The 13,720-nt window shown below is 37.8% G+C and overlaps 1 protein-coding gene across 1 annotated transcript in view; it reads left to right on the top strand.

Moving 5' to 3' along the window:
* The first annotated feature begins 8,439 nt into the window (after window positions 1-8,439).
* The window catches only part of LOC134857023 (sperm-associated antigen 1-like), a 59,399-nt gene continuing 54,118 nt past the window's right edge, over window positions 8,440-13,720 (top strand). The window contains exon 1 of the mRNA XM_063873350.1: window positions 8,440-8,466. The gene's annotated coding sequence lies outside the window, so the exon portion shown is untranslated. The remainder of the gene's footprint in view (window positions 8,467-13,720) is intronic.

Here is a 13,720-nt window from a genome sequence, read left to right as displayed (position 1 = left end):
AATATTTTTAGTTTTGTAATTTTCAAAAGCGAACTTTTATCTTTTCTAGGATGGCCCTATTACATCTTAGAAAGATTGACTATATTATACGCAATGTTTAATTTTATTGGATTTATTTTCTCTTTATTAAAAGGAATTTATAACACATGCGCAATCTACAAACAAGTACATAGACAAGCAAGCTCAGCACGCAAACTTCTAGCAGGATTTTTTGGAATATTTTCCCATCCATAAATAAAATACTTTTAGATGCACAAATAAAAGAATACAACACAAAAATATCAACTACACCAAACACATATGACGAATCACACAATAACACAAATACTTTTCCTACAGCACCACAACTACCAAGTCTAAATCGTAATCACCAACTAACACTATTACCACGAAATTTCAGAAATTTAGCACTCGTAAATATTGCAAGTTCAAGACAAATCATATACAAAGTCCAATTCAACACATAAGAACACAACAATTTCAAAACGACGATACATATGACAACAAGTTGTCAATCTCAGAACAATCATTCTTTTAGCCCACGATGAGCCGACAAATTGGATCCCTTCACCGTTCAATTTCCCATCCAGCCAATCTCCAAAACCCAGTCCCCATCATTCCACTTTTTGCTTTTCCGCCACCTGAATCACCCCATATTAACACATCATCCGGCATGGATTCTGACGCTAATTCAGATATCACCGTTTTTAATACAATTTCCCAATTTAATAATTCAGACATAGAAACCCAGACGAATTTGCCAACTCTGAACCCAACCCATCAACATTTTCTCAACCCCCCTTTCGACCCATTCACTCCCAATCCCAAAATAATTCCCCCTCTACCATCTCTCATATTTACCAAGCAACCCCGACAAACTCCCCCTTTACCAATGAACGTTCCAACAACAATTCCCCAGAAACCACGCAAATCTCATATGAACTAAATAACCTAATAACACTACAACAACAAATACAACACCATCACACCCTAACCATTCATCAATTATCGTCAAATATAACATCAATAATTATAGACTGCTAGCAAAATTTTGCCTTTTATTACCTCTACATTGCACTATCTTATTTGGGGCTTCACATCCTCACCTGATTGAATTAAAACCGATTTGACCATAACCTCAATGACTTTGCAAAGAGCGTCCGCTGCCACTTTTGCGTGCCAATTTTCAGGATACTGATTTGTCAGCCACTGTGCCCTTTAATTTTCCTTTGTTTTATGAAATGGCTCCCATTCTCTTGTACTGAGTTGTGGCGCATTTTCCAGAAAAAATCATTTCTCAGTATCTGCTGGTTTTTGATACCATTTGCAGGATTTTTTCTTGTCTTGCAATATATTTATAATCAAATCCAGGTACGGAAAGTTCCCGTCTGGAAAAACTTTCTCTAGAATGAACTGTAGATTCGAGTAAAGAAAATTGGCGGCATCAAAAACACGAGTTGCGTTTCAGTTCTTGTCAACTGACGTGCAAGCATGCTATCATTGCATGAAATTGCGTAATTTTGTACTGTTATTTTGAAATTACTGCTAAAAACTGGACTTAATGCTATTAACTAGCCTGATTTTTATGGTACTAGATAAATCAGATACGGTCAAAAGTGAAAAAAGACATTAGTTTAAAACCACAAATGAGCGTTAAATCCAGCAAAATGAGCGGTTTGTATTTATACTGTTTTCCGAACAAACCATCCTGTCAAAAAATTAGTCGAAAATAAAAGACCTCCAAAAATAATCAATTAGATATAAAGTTTTTTTTTACCTCAAAATTTATTAATGATTTTTTTTGCAAATATTTCGACTTGAAGTTTTTGAACTATAAGTTTGATTTTGAAATGAACGTTGTTGAAACAATAACCAAAATAGTTTGTGAAAAATTTTTCAGCGTCAATTAGCTGCCTTTAAACTCAAGCCCGAATTTGTTTTTATATGTATTGCCTCCAGTGTTAACAAATTTGTTTAACTATTCGGCCTTTTTGTGATATTGTAATAACTATACTAAAAACTGTGCCAATTCCTTACACCTTAATTGCTGAAAGTGGACGCCTAACAGTGAGTCTTATATTCTTGAAATCTGTTGGTCTAGTGCCAAACAGGTTGTTTGAGATAGAAGGAAGTATATCTCACACAAGACATAAAAAAAGAATTCAGCGATGTTACTCATGATTATCGTTTCCTTGTAGTGAAAATTAATTTAACTTTGGTTAAAAATCGTAGTCTGCTTGCAAAACAATGGAATTGCGTACATCTAGATTGCACTATAAGATTTAGTGCTTCATATCCTTGAATGGAAGAAAAATTCTCAGTAATCAGGGGCAGTCCTTTAGCCTCAATGGCTTTGAACAGGTCGTCTGCAGCCAAAATGCGTGCTAATTTTCAGGATACTGAATTATCAGCCACTGTGTCCTTTTAGTTTTCTTTGTTTTTTGAAATTGTTCCCAACTAGATGTACTCCTTAACACGGTATGTACAGTGCCTGGGTAACCTTACTCTTGTACTGAGTTTTTTAAATTTAGTATAGACCAGTGTCTGCTGGTTTTTGATACCATTTGCATGTTACCCTCTTGTCCTGCATTATATTTATAATCAAAACCAAAGTACGGAAAAGTTCCCTTCTGGAGTACTTTTCTCAAAAATGAACTGCAGATTTCATATAAGAATATTGGCGGCGTTCTGCAATCAAAACACGAGATGGCTCCTTTTCGATTGATGGAAGAATTTCATCAAAATCCCATGTTAAAAGAAGCAATTGGGGAGTAACCTTCCTAATTTTGTAAGCGCGCCAGCTGCTTCAACAATACCAGAATATTTCTTTTATTGATGCGCCCATATCTTTTGATTTTTTTTGCATGCATGGTGGTTTAAGTTTTGGTATCTCTCGCAATCGAACAACTTCAGTTTGCATGGTATTTTCCTGCCGAAACGTGGGCAAAAACCAGTTTTGTCATCCTTGCTGCACCGCTGATATTTCCTGTTTCATAGCAAACTCCCACTCTTCAGCCACTGGATTGCAAAAGTTACCGTGGGTGAAGCATCTTTTGCTAAATTCATCAATTTGAACTGACCTTGAATCACTACACTTGAAGCAGACCATGCGGACTACCTTATTCAAAAGCGTTTCCATTGTGAAATTTAGGACCAGCATATTTGATTTTGTATGAGTTACCTATGTTGTTTTTTCAGCTTGCATCAACTTGACGCTTCAAAAAATGATAAACGGATGCATCAATTTGACGGTTCACAAAGCGAAAATTGAATGCCGACACTAAAGCGGAAAAACGATTTTTTTTCCTGCAGCAGGGATTGGGCCTTTAGAAAGACCATCTCCTCCTACGTAGCTCCGTCCTAAAGTTCCATCAAAAATTAATGGTTGTTTTAAAAGCTACCGTCTGAATTTTTTGCTGACATAGTGTGCACAATTCTCTCGGATACATAGTATGTCAAGATTGAAATGTGTATTTATATCCATCAATCCTACCATAGTGTCCATTGATCTTGGCTATCTCGTGTCTATCAAAAAAAGGTAAATTATAGAAGGGGCCCTTCCGTTTAGGTACGGTCTTACACAAGCTGGATAGGGCCAATACCAGCATCATATAAATACATCAGTTAACAATATTGCAGGATTTAAGTCAAGTCAGGATCTGATGCATTGTTTAAAGGTATTTACTTCAACAGTCCCTCCTCTATAAAAGCACTATGAATTGAGTCTTACGCAGTGATCCGCATACCCGTGTACAAAGGGTAGCGCTCCTAAATAGCCTAAAGCTTATCTTAGCTCTTATATAGTTTATTGTTTCTGAGTAGCTTTCATGCCTTTTTTCACTAAGTTTTTCAGCTATGCGCTGCATTGTCCGTGTAGCTGCTAGTGCGGCACCACCAGTGCAACCAAAAATGAACGGGAAGAAGCTGCTCTGTTCAACTTGTAAAACTATCTGTTGGTTTTTTGAGTTTTCAGTGATTCGAGGTTTTTATAGGCGTCTTTCAGTAGTCTTCGAGAAGTTTTTGCGTGTGGGTTGAAGACTTTGACATCATGGAAGGTTCGGCTAAACCTTGAGCAACATAATCCGTTTGCTGTTACATCTAGTCGAGCTCCTTCAACAGTTGTGGTTGAATTGTTGACAAAGGTCTCGCCTTGCAACGACTGAAGTTTCGGCTCGATTTCAACATCATAGCAAGCAAACATCGCTCTTGAGGTTGGCAAAGGTATCTCTGATTTCGTCATGCCTCATGTAGGTGTATCCACCCTTTGCACAGTGAAGGCCGTGGGTAAGGTCAGAAGTTTGACCACATGCACATGTGAGTTTGACCACATGCACAAACTCACATGTGCATGTGGTCAAACTTCTGACCTTACCCACGCCCTTCACTGTGCAAAGGGTGGATACACCCACATGAGGCATGACGAAATCAGAGATACCTTTGCCAACCTCATGAGCGATGTTTGCTATGATGTTGAAATCGAGCCGAAACTTCAGTGTTTCTTGGTTCCCATCCATATCTGAAATAGTTCTATCCCAGAACTCAGATTTAGTTAGGTTGAAATTATATCTGGTAAATGGCAGTGCGTTTAACCAGTTTGAGGCCCTTTTTTGGAGGCTAGCTCAAGTGCGTGTTTTTCACTGTCGCTCAAGTTGTTCAAAATGTTAGTTATCTTCTGTTTTATTCTATCAGTTTTAAGTGTTTTGATTTTTGTATAGATTTTTTCTTGCTTAGATATAGCTGTTAATGGGTTGTAGGTGTCTAAGACTGACCACATTTTAATTGACGATTCTAAAAAAATCTCATAGTCAGAAGGTAGCTCGATATTTAGACCACCCATTTTCAGTGGCAGAGAAGCGATGTCTCTAAGTTGATGGCTAAAACTATCTTTACCAAATAAACTTGGAATGAGATTTTCCTGCAGTATCTTCTCGCAGGCCAGGATGTTTTCTGTGGTATTGGGGTAGTTCTAGCTAAAAACAATAGTTTTTCCTGTACCCTTTTGATGTAACAGGAGTACACGTTTTGTGGTGATGTTTTGGCGATCTTGCGAATTTTTTTCAGTTTTTCGTGTTGTTCTTCTTACTGAGTTTCTAAGAACGTTTTACATTCAGTCTCGGATCCTATGACAGAACCAATTCCTCTGGCCCCTTCCTTACTTTCAATTTCGGTAATTTTGAATACATTTAACGCCTCATTGTATTTTTCATCTTTTACAATGAGCTGGCATTTCGATGCTTTTAGATGATATCCGAAATATTTTCCGTGTTTGATAATGTTGTGAAGAACTGTTTGCAGGCTTTTAAATTTTCCGACCTCGTTCCCATCGTCTGCATACCATTTCGGAGTTGAGCTGTTATCGTTGACTAGTTTTATTAAAGGTAAAGTGGCTAGCCCGTACATCGCCATTGCTAATGGGTCTCCTGGTGTGGTTCCTTCTCTATATAGGATAACTTTTTTTATTTACGAAGAAATTGGATGGATTAGAGCATGAGTTCTTTATAGCAGGTAGTATGGAAGGGCATTTTTAAAAAAAAAAATTTTCAAAGCCAGATTCCGGTTTACGAAGTTAACTGCGTTTTCCACGTCTATCTGTAATTTGCATCGGAATCTGTTTTCTCGTATTGCTTCCTAAGCGTATGAATTGCATATTCGATGCAACTTTTCTGGCCAAGGCGTAGTTGGTGATTCGATCCAAGTACCTTAAGTTCGCTTTTTATGCACTTTGTGATCGTTCTACCTATTATTCTGCGGATAACGTCGTGTATGCCAATTGGTCTAACTCCTGGGTTTTTATCAAGTGGAATTAGTTGGCAGGCATTATATCGTTCGAGCAGCTCAGGACTTAGTATTTCTGTTGATATTTCTTGAGCAATTTTGGCTAGTGGCTTTGATATTTCAACTGACTGTTGGCCAAAGTGGGTTAGTATGCATCTCCACTCATTTGCATCCAGGCCTTAGAGTCCATGAGAACCATGTGTTGTCATGGCAGCCTTCCTAATTTTCTGGGCAATTATTTGGTCGAATATGGATTAGTGGAAAGAGGTTGTATCTTCTAGCATGATGTTTGTTGGCTCCGCGGGAGGGTGTTTCTCAAAAAAGATTTGCTCAACCATTTGACTTTTGACAATTTCCTCGAGTGAGAGAACTCCCTTGGAAAAACCAGTTAATTTAGCAATAGCACTCGATAATTTTCCAATGCTCATTATTTTATTAAATTGCTGTGCTTCAGTTTCTACTTTTTTTTCCGAAGACTCTATTTTGAATTTCTATAAAATTAAACCCAACTCTGTTTTTTGCGAGGACCATGAAGACTGGTTTCCAGTGCACTATTTGGCTGTGAATTGGTGGTTTAGAAGGAGTACACTCTTTCTGGTGATGTGTTCGCGATCTAGCAATTTTTTTTCAATAGGTTCTAAGAACGTTTTACATTCAGTCTCGGATTCTATGACAGAACCAAGTACTCTGGCGCCTTTCTTCATTTTAATTCCGGTATTTTTGAAAACTTTCAACGCCTCATTGTAATTTCCATCTTTTAAAATGAGCTGGCTTTTCGATGTCTCTACATGATATCCAAAAAATATTCCTTGTTTGATAATTTTGCCAAGAACTGTTCGCAGGTTTTTCAATTTTCGGACTGCGTTACCACGTCTGCATACCATTTTTGAGTTGAGCTGTTATTGTTGACTAGTTTTATTAAAGGTAGTGGCTAGCCCGTACATCGCCATTGCTAATGGGTCTCCTTGTGTGGTTCCTTCTCTAGATAGAATAAATTTTTTGCTTACGAAGAGTTTGGATGGATTAGAGTATAATTTCTGTATAGCAGGTAGTATAGAAGGGCATATATTTGCATTGTTTTTCAAAGCCAGGTTCCGGTATAGGGAGTTAAATGCTTTTTCAACGTCTATCAGTATTTTTGCATCGGTATTTAGCATCGGAATTTTTGCGTGCTTTGCGTATGTTTTTTCTTCTGTTTCAATTAACGAGTTGAAGATTCTTTTTAGGGTTTCTATAAAATTAAACCCAACTCTGCTTTTTGCGAAGATCATGATGACTGGTTTGCAGTGCACTACTTGGCTGTAGATTGCTCTTAGTTTATCTTTTAGTTCAGGTGTGGGATTTGACCAGGGGTCGGGTGTGGCTGTTACAGTTTCGTTTCTATTTGCAATGGCAGGATTTAGATCGTTGGTGCAGCAAAGGCAGCTAAAACAGTCATCGTGGTCACTGCTTCGGTTAAGGCCGCTGTATTTTACATGCATGAAGGCTGCGCATGTTTTGCACCAAATTCCATGGCCGCGTAGGTGGTTGTTACATATGATACAATGTGTTTGATCAGACATTTCATGAGGAGGAACGGTATTGTCAGATTATCAAGAGGATTTAGAAACATTATAAGCAAGAAAATTTGACAAGAACTCATTGCCAAAGAACGAGAAGTGGATGCCGTCTCGCCAGAAAATTTGAGGAATTGGATTTAGATTAAGATTGGTCGAAACAAAGAGTGTGTGTGGATGAACAAATTTATTAATTAAGTTAAACAGCACATAGTTATGAATGTAGAGTTTGCGATTAACACCTTTATTATTGGAGCTTTGGATTGTTTTAGAGATGAATAGGGTTATGGGAATGATTAGGGTTTTGGGCTTAAACTTGTTTGTAATTAAGTTGATAAATTGTTTCCACTTTAGCTCAATTTCGCGTGGATGCAGCCTATTATCATTAAATCCGGCGATAATGGCTATTGTTTTGAGGCGCTCTGGTCTGTAATGTAGAACTTTTCCATACAGATCTTGGTGTGTGGCGCTGAGGTAAGAAGGAATTGTAGATTTTTTTAGAGCTGGTTTGATATATTTTGTCCTTGATGTGCCAATTACAAGGTTCTGTGAGAAGTCAGGGATGCGCCTTGCCTGGAATCGGAGCATCCACCTGAAACACAGACAACGAAGGCAACGGAGAAGCTCTTACGTGGAATGATGGGGGGATGGTTGCGCAATGAATTTCATTCAATTCGGGGAGCTTAAAAAAAGAAGAAAAAAAACAAACGAAAAAGTGATAGGAACGAACGGTACAACTTGGTGTTGTTGATGGGTAGTTCCAACTGCTTACTACTTCTTGCGTCTAGATACGCCAGGCAAGCTTCACTAGCCTACGGCTGGGACGCCGATATTCGATAAGATAATCAAAAGAGGAAGGCCGAGCGCGCATAAGATATGAAAACACACAAGCGGTAAATTTGAACTACTCAATAAGTTTATCACAACAGTTAGGCTATTTAATAAATGTATCTCAAAATTAGTTTATCACAACAATTAAATTGATTAAATTTTTTCCACTTTAGCTCAATTTCTCATGGATGCAGCCTATTATCTCTAAACCGGGTGATAATGGTTACTGTTTTTGTTAAAATTGAATTATACTGTTGAAGTGCTAGACTTTTAGCTTAATTGTTGTGATAAACTTATTAAATAGATTTGTTAAGTTTGATGTTTGTGCCTGTATGTGGAACGCCCTCTGAGGGATTTTAGAGACAGGTCTGTCAAGTGGCTTTCTGTGGGGAGGTGGGAAACTGGAACTGGCTTGAGGAGTCTGGTGGTGCGCCGCTGGACCTACTGAGCTCGGGTGAGATTGTTCCTTGTTTTTGATTTTTATAATTCGATTTTAAAATTTAAATTATTTAGTTGTCTTTTTTTTTAATTTGCTGATTTGTAAAACTCCCACTAACCGCTTATCATGGGTTAGTTCAGTCCCCTAAAGTCCAGTCAAAATCCTTTTTTTTTACCTTTATGCTGCGTCAAGATGAGGAAAAACAACAAAGAGTGTACAAGCAAAGATTGCTTAAAACATTCAGGACTGATAAATTGGATTGTATTTATTGTTCTAGTTGGTATCATATTAGTTTTGAAACTATTTCTCTTAGCGACTCTAAGAAAACCGAATGGTTTCAGTGTCCTTTATGCGTTGATGTCAAATCTGTTAATAAAGCAACAATAGGTAATGATTTAGTGCTAGACAATTATGTTAATACAGCCATCTCAAATGTCCGAGTACTCAATAAAGTACCAAAAGACTTGCGTGTTCCCTTGGCGAAAAGTCTGTCGGACAAAATAAATGACATCGTCTACAATGTAGAAGATGTTACAAAATGGCTAATTTTTTTAACGTCGTTCTTGTTTTTTGTTTTTTTTTTGGAGCAACCGAAAAGAAGTGGACGCAAACAGACCACAAGCATGAGTTCTTGGATAAATAAAACAATTCGAGCAAATGACGTGTCACTTCCAAAACCCCATCCCCAAGTTTCAAGCCGGCCTCTGAGTGACCTCGAGCAGAGAATAAAGTTAATAAGTAGTAAGCTCGATGAAGGAAATGTAAAGGGAGGAATAAGGCTTGCTGCTTCGGATGACAAAATAACTCCTTTTTCAACTGATAACTATCAAAAATTGTTGTCTAAGTACCCGCAGCGAGCCAAATTTGCAGCTCCAAATCCAGAAAAGTTGGATAGTTTTTTTGTAACCGATTTCGACCTATACAATGCGATAATGTCCTTTCCAAACGGATCAGCAGCAGGTCCTGATAAAATAGTTCCTCAAATTTTTAAAGATCTTGTTAGTAAGTCGAATGGCAGTGCAGGACTTAATTTTCTGAAATCGCTTACTAAGCTGATAAACCTCATTGGAGATGGCAAAATACCCGAACCACTAAGACCTTTCTTTTTTGGCGCAAAGCTTATCGCCCTCATTAAGATAGAAGGAGGGTTGAGACTGATTGCCATAGGCAACACGCTGAGACGTATTGCGTCTAAATGCGCTGGAAGCAAGGCCCTCTCCAAGCGACAAAATTTTTTCGGAAACGTACAGGTAGGATGCGGTACCAAACAAACGAGGAGCAGAAATAGCTGCGCACTCGTTTCGAAACCTAATTGAACGCGACGACAATCCAAAATGCACTGTTCTTTTAAAACTAGATTTTAAGAATGCCTTTAACTCTTTAAACAGAGAAACAATGCTGAATCATGTTTATTCAAATCGCCCCGAATTGTATAATTACACCCATTGCGCGTATGGTAAACCTAGTTACCTTTTTTACGGAAGCTCTGTCATAATGTCAGAAGACGGAACTCAGCAGGGTGATCCTGAAGCCCCACCCCTTTTTGCGGAAACAATTCATACACTAGTCAAACAGTTGGAGTCGAAAATTAACATCTGGTATTTAGAAGTGTGAACTTTGTTTTTTGGGACCGACTACTAGTACACATTATAATTCAATTTTAACACAATTTCGAAAAATATGCCCCAAAATAAGAATAAAAACAAAAGAAGAACTCCTCATTTTAGGATCTCCAATCCGCGAACTTTGCCGAAAAGAAATGCTCGACGAAAAAATTAAGGAGCTTGAAAAAATCTCGGATGTCATTGACAAACTAGACGCCCATTATGGTTTTTACCTCCTGAAAAATTGCTTTAGCATGCCAAAACTCCTATTGTTGTTGTTGTTGTTGTTGTTGTTGTTGGGGATTCACAGCACTGCTGTTGGGAGTCTTGGTCCCGGCGTCTTCTCTAAAACAATGTCCACTTGTTTCTGCACGTGATACAATCACAGAATAATTGCCACGTGCACGTTGTCATTTCTGAAAATCTCTCGTTTACAAATTTCCACATCGTGTTTAAAATTCTCGTCTTGAGGCCGATTCGTTTATCAAAATGAATATATGGTTCTAATCGATTTACAATCCTACTGGTTCTGAAAACAAATTCGTTTCTCGCTTTTTCCGTTCTCACTTTTCGCATCTCAAAAATTTCTATATTTCTAGCCCGTGTGGTTCGCCTGTTTAACACTATTTCATTTCGTTCATTAGAATCAAGACTGGCAAGAAGTAAGATGTTATTTAGCTGGATGAACATGGGCAGGGGTAAAATGTTTAGCAAGCGTAGTTCGTTGATGTACACTCCCGTTTTATTTCCAGTGATCCACCGGATTGCTTTCTTTTGAAATCGCTCCAACTGCAATTGATCCCCCCTCGATATATGTGTACATGAGAGTCCGTATAATAACACTGGGAGTATTAGTGACTTATACAGGCCTAACTTTACAAACGTATTTATCTTTGCTAATAGGTTTCTTCTCAGGAGGTACAGTACTTGGTTTGCCTTCTTTAATCTTGTTTCAATGTGTACCTTCCAACTTAAATCGCCCGACACAAAAATTCCCAGATCTTTCACAACCATCGATGTTCCAAGCACTACACCAAAAAGCATAGAGTTGGCGTCTCCGCCCCTAAAACTTACTTTTGCACATTTATCTAGTGCTAATTCCATTTTGTTTTCAGTTACCCACTGCTGAATTTTGTCCAGATCTTCTTGAATTTCAATTGATGTTTTTTTGATGGAAAGTAGTTTAAGATCATCCGCAAAAATATATGGTTCAGAGAATTTGAGTACTTCAGGTAGGTCGTTAATAAAAATGCAAAAGAGCAGTGGTCCTAAAAGTGATCCTTGGGGAACACCACTAGTGACTTCTAAAACTTTTGAGCTGATATTGTCTACTCGTACAAACTGTTTCCTGTTTTTCAAATAGTCATAGAGTACCTCTAACATGCAGCCTCCTATTCCTATAAGTGCAACTTTCTTGAGTAGATCAAAATGCGGAACTTTATCAAAGGCTTTTGCAAAGTCAGTGTAGACTGCTACAATTTCTGCGTTTGAGTCATTGTCAAGCGCTTCATATATTTCTTTCAGGAAGGAGAGCATGTTTGTCAAAACTGATCTACCTTTAGTAAAACCGTGTTGATGTTTCGTCAAATACCAGGCAAAGTAAGGGTACAGGTCTTTGTATATACATTTTTCAAGGACTTTGCTGTCAATATTTAATAGCGATACTGGTCGATAGTTGTTCACCAATTTTCGGTCACCTTTTTTGTGAACAGGAGTAACTGCAGCTGTTTTCCATGAATCAGGTATTTTTCGTAGGCGTTTTACGTTTCTCAAAATTTTGTTCATCGGTTTGCATATATTGCGGTTCGTTTTCTGAAAAAAGCTAGGTGGCAACCCATTTGGGCCGCGTGACTTTGTTACGTCCAGAGTTGATAAAATCTCACTTACTGTCTTTTTCGATATATCAAAATTCGTTAACAAGGGATTTCCAAATTGAATATCTCTAATACTAAAACTTTCTTTAGGATTAAAAACTGAATGAAAGAAGTCGTTTAGCATGTTGACTTGTTCGTTTGGATTTGTGCTTTCAACTTCATCTTTTATGAGTAACTTAGGAAGACTTGTATGTTTATTCAAGTTCTTTAGGTGTTTAAAAATTACATTAGTGTTCCGTGTTCTAAACAATTCCTCTTGGTAGTTTTTCCTGTCCACTTCCGATGATTCAGTTACTAAATTTTCAAACAGTTTAACTTGTTGTCTTCTGTAGTTGGTCGGTTTGAGTATACATGATTGCCGTTTTGTTTGTAACTTTTTGATCAAATTTGAAGTGCTACTTGTTATCCAAGGTGGAAGTGATTGCCTATGTCTTGTTCTGAGAGGCACAAAACTCTTAATGATTTCATCCAAATATTGGGTGTACTCCTCATGCATTTTGTTAATGTTTGTGTGGCATACTGGTTCAAATGGGTTCTCGTTTATAAAATTGTTTATTCCTTCAAAATCGGCATTTCCAAAACTTCTAAAATTTTCCAAGTATGGTTTCGGCTCTGATACCGTGCATTCAATAGACAACATTATGGCATTGTGATCTGAGCAGTCATAAATCTTGGAAACGTTAAAATCTTGTTCGGCACTTGTATAGCAATTCCGATAGAAGGCTACGTCTAGTATGTTCTTCACACATGTTGGGAAATCTATCGCCTGCCTAAAGAGTCCATTTTCAAAAATTTGCAGTATTTGGTTTTCTTCCTCGTCAGTACTGGTGAGGGTGTTCCAGTTTGTTTCTGGGAAATTTAAATCCCCACATAAGAGAAACGGTTTGTTTTTAGGAATGGCTTTGATCAGTTGTTCAAATTCATGCACTTTGTATCTGTAATTACTGTTTTTTGGCGGATTGTAGAATGAGCCAATTATCATTTCAGTTTGATGAAGTTTTATACTACATAGCACACATGAATCAGGAATGTCATGTTTGGTGGATAAGTCCTCGGTAATTAGACTATTCTTGACAGCTATTAGGCTGCCTCCGTGACAGTTTTTACCACTCACAATAGCTCTATCAGATCTATAGATGTTATATTCACTTAGAAAAAGCTCTGATGATTGAATATTCTCGTTAAGCCAAGTTTCGCTTAAGCATATGACATTAAAATTTCCAACTGCAATTGCATTTGCTAGCTTAGTTCTTCTCTCTATGTTGATTAGGCTTCTAGTATTTAGTTGCAGAATGTTGAGGAATCCTAGTCAATGCTGGGGTTCCTGAACTTCAGTGTCAATAGTTACTTTCACACCATCATTGAACAATTCTAGATTCCTTATTTTCAGCTTTTCGCGAGGAACGCCTTCATCTAGTAGTTGTCTTCGTTTCTTAAGGATTTCGTTCTCTTTAATTGCACTCTCTTTGGTCAATGCTGGTAGCAGGTAGACCTCTTTTTCGACCAATTGTTCTCGCTTTTCTCGGCTTTTTGCTAGTACTAGTCGTGCTTCATGTTCGCTAGGTACAGTTACCAGCAGTGTTCTTGGCTTCATTCGATTACGATCAAATTTTCCCAGTCGTTTTAGTTCTATTATTTTCG

This window comes from Symsagittifera roscoffensis, chromosome 1 (assembly GCF_963678635.1).
Source record: "Symsagittifera roscoffensis chromosome 1, txSymRosc1.1, whole genome shotgun sequence".
In the NCBI taxonomy this organism is placed as follows: domain Eukaryota; kingdom Metazoa; phylum Xenacoelomorpha; order Acoela; family Convolutidae; genus Symsagittifera; species Symsagittifera roscoffensis.
The sequence above is the reverse complement of the archived record's forward strand: the minus strand, read 5'-3'. Positions and strand labels throughout refer to the sequence as shown.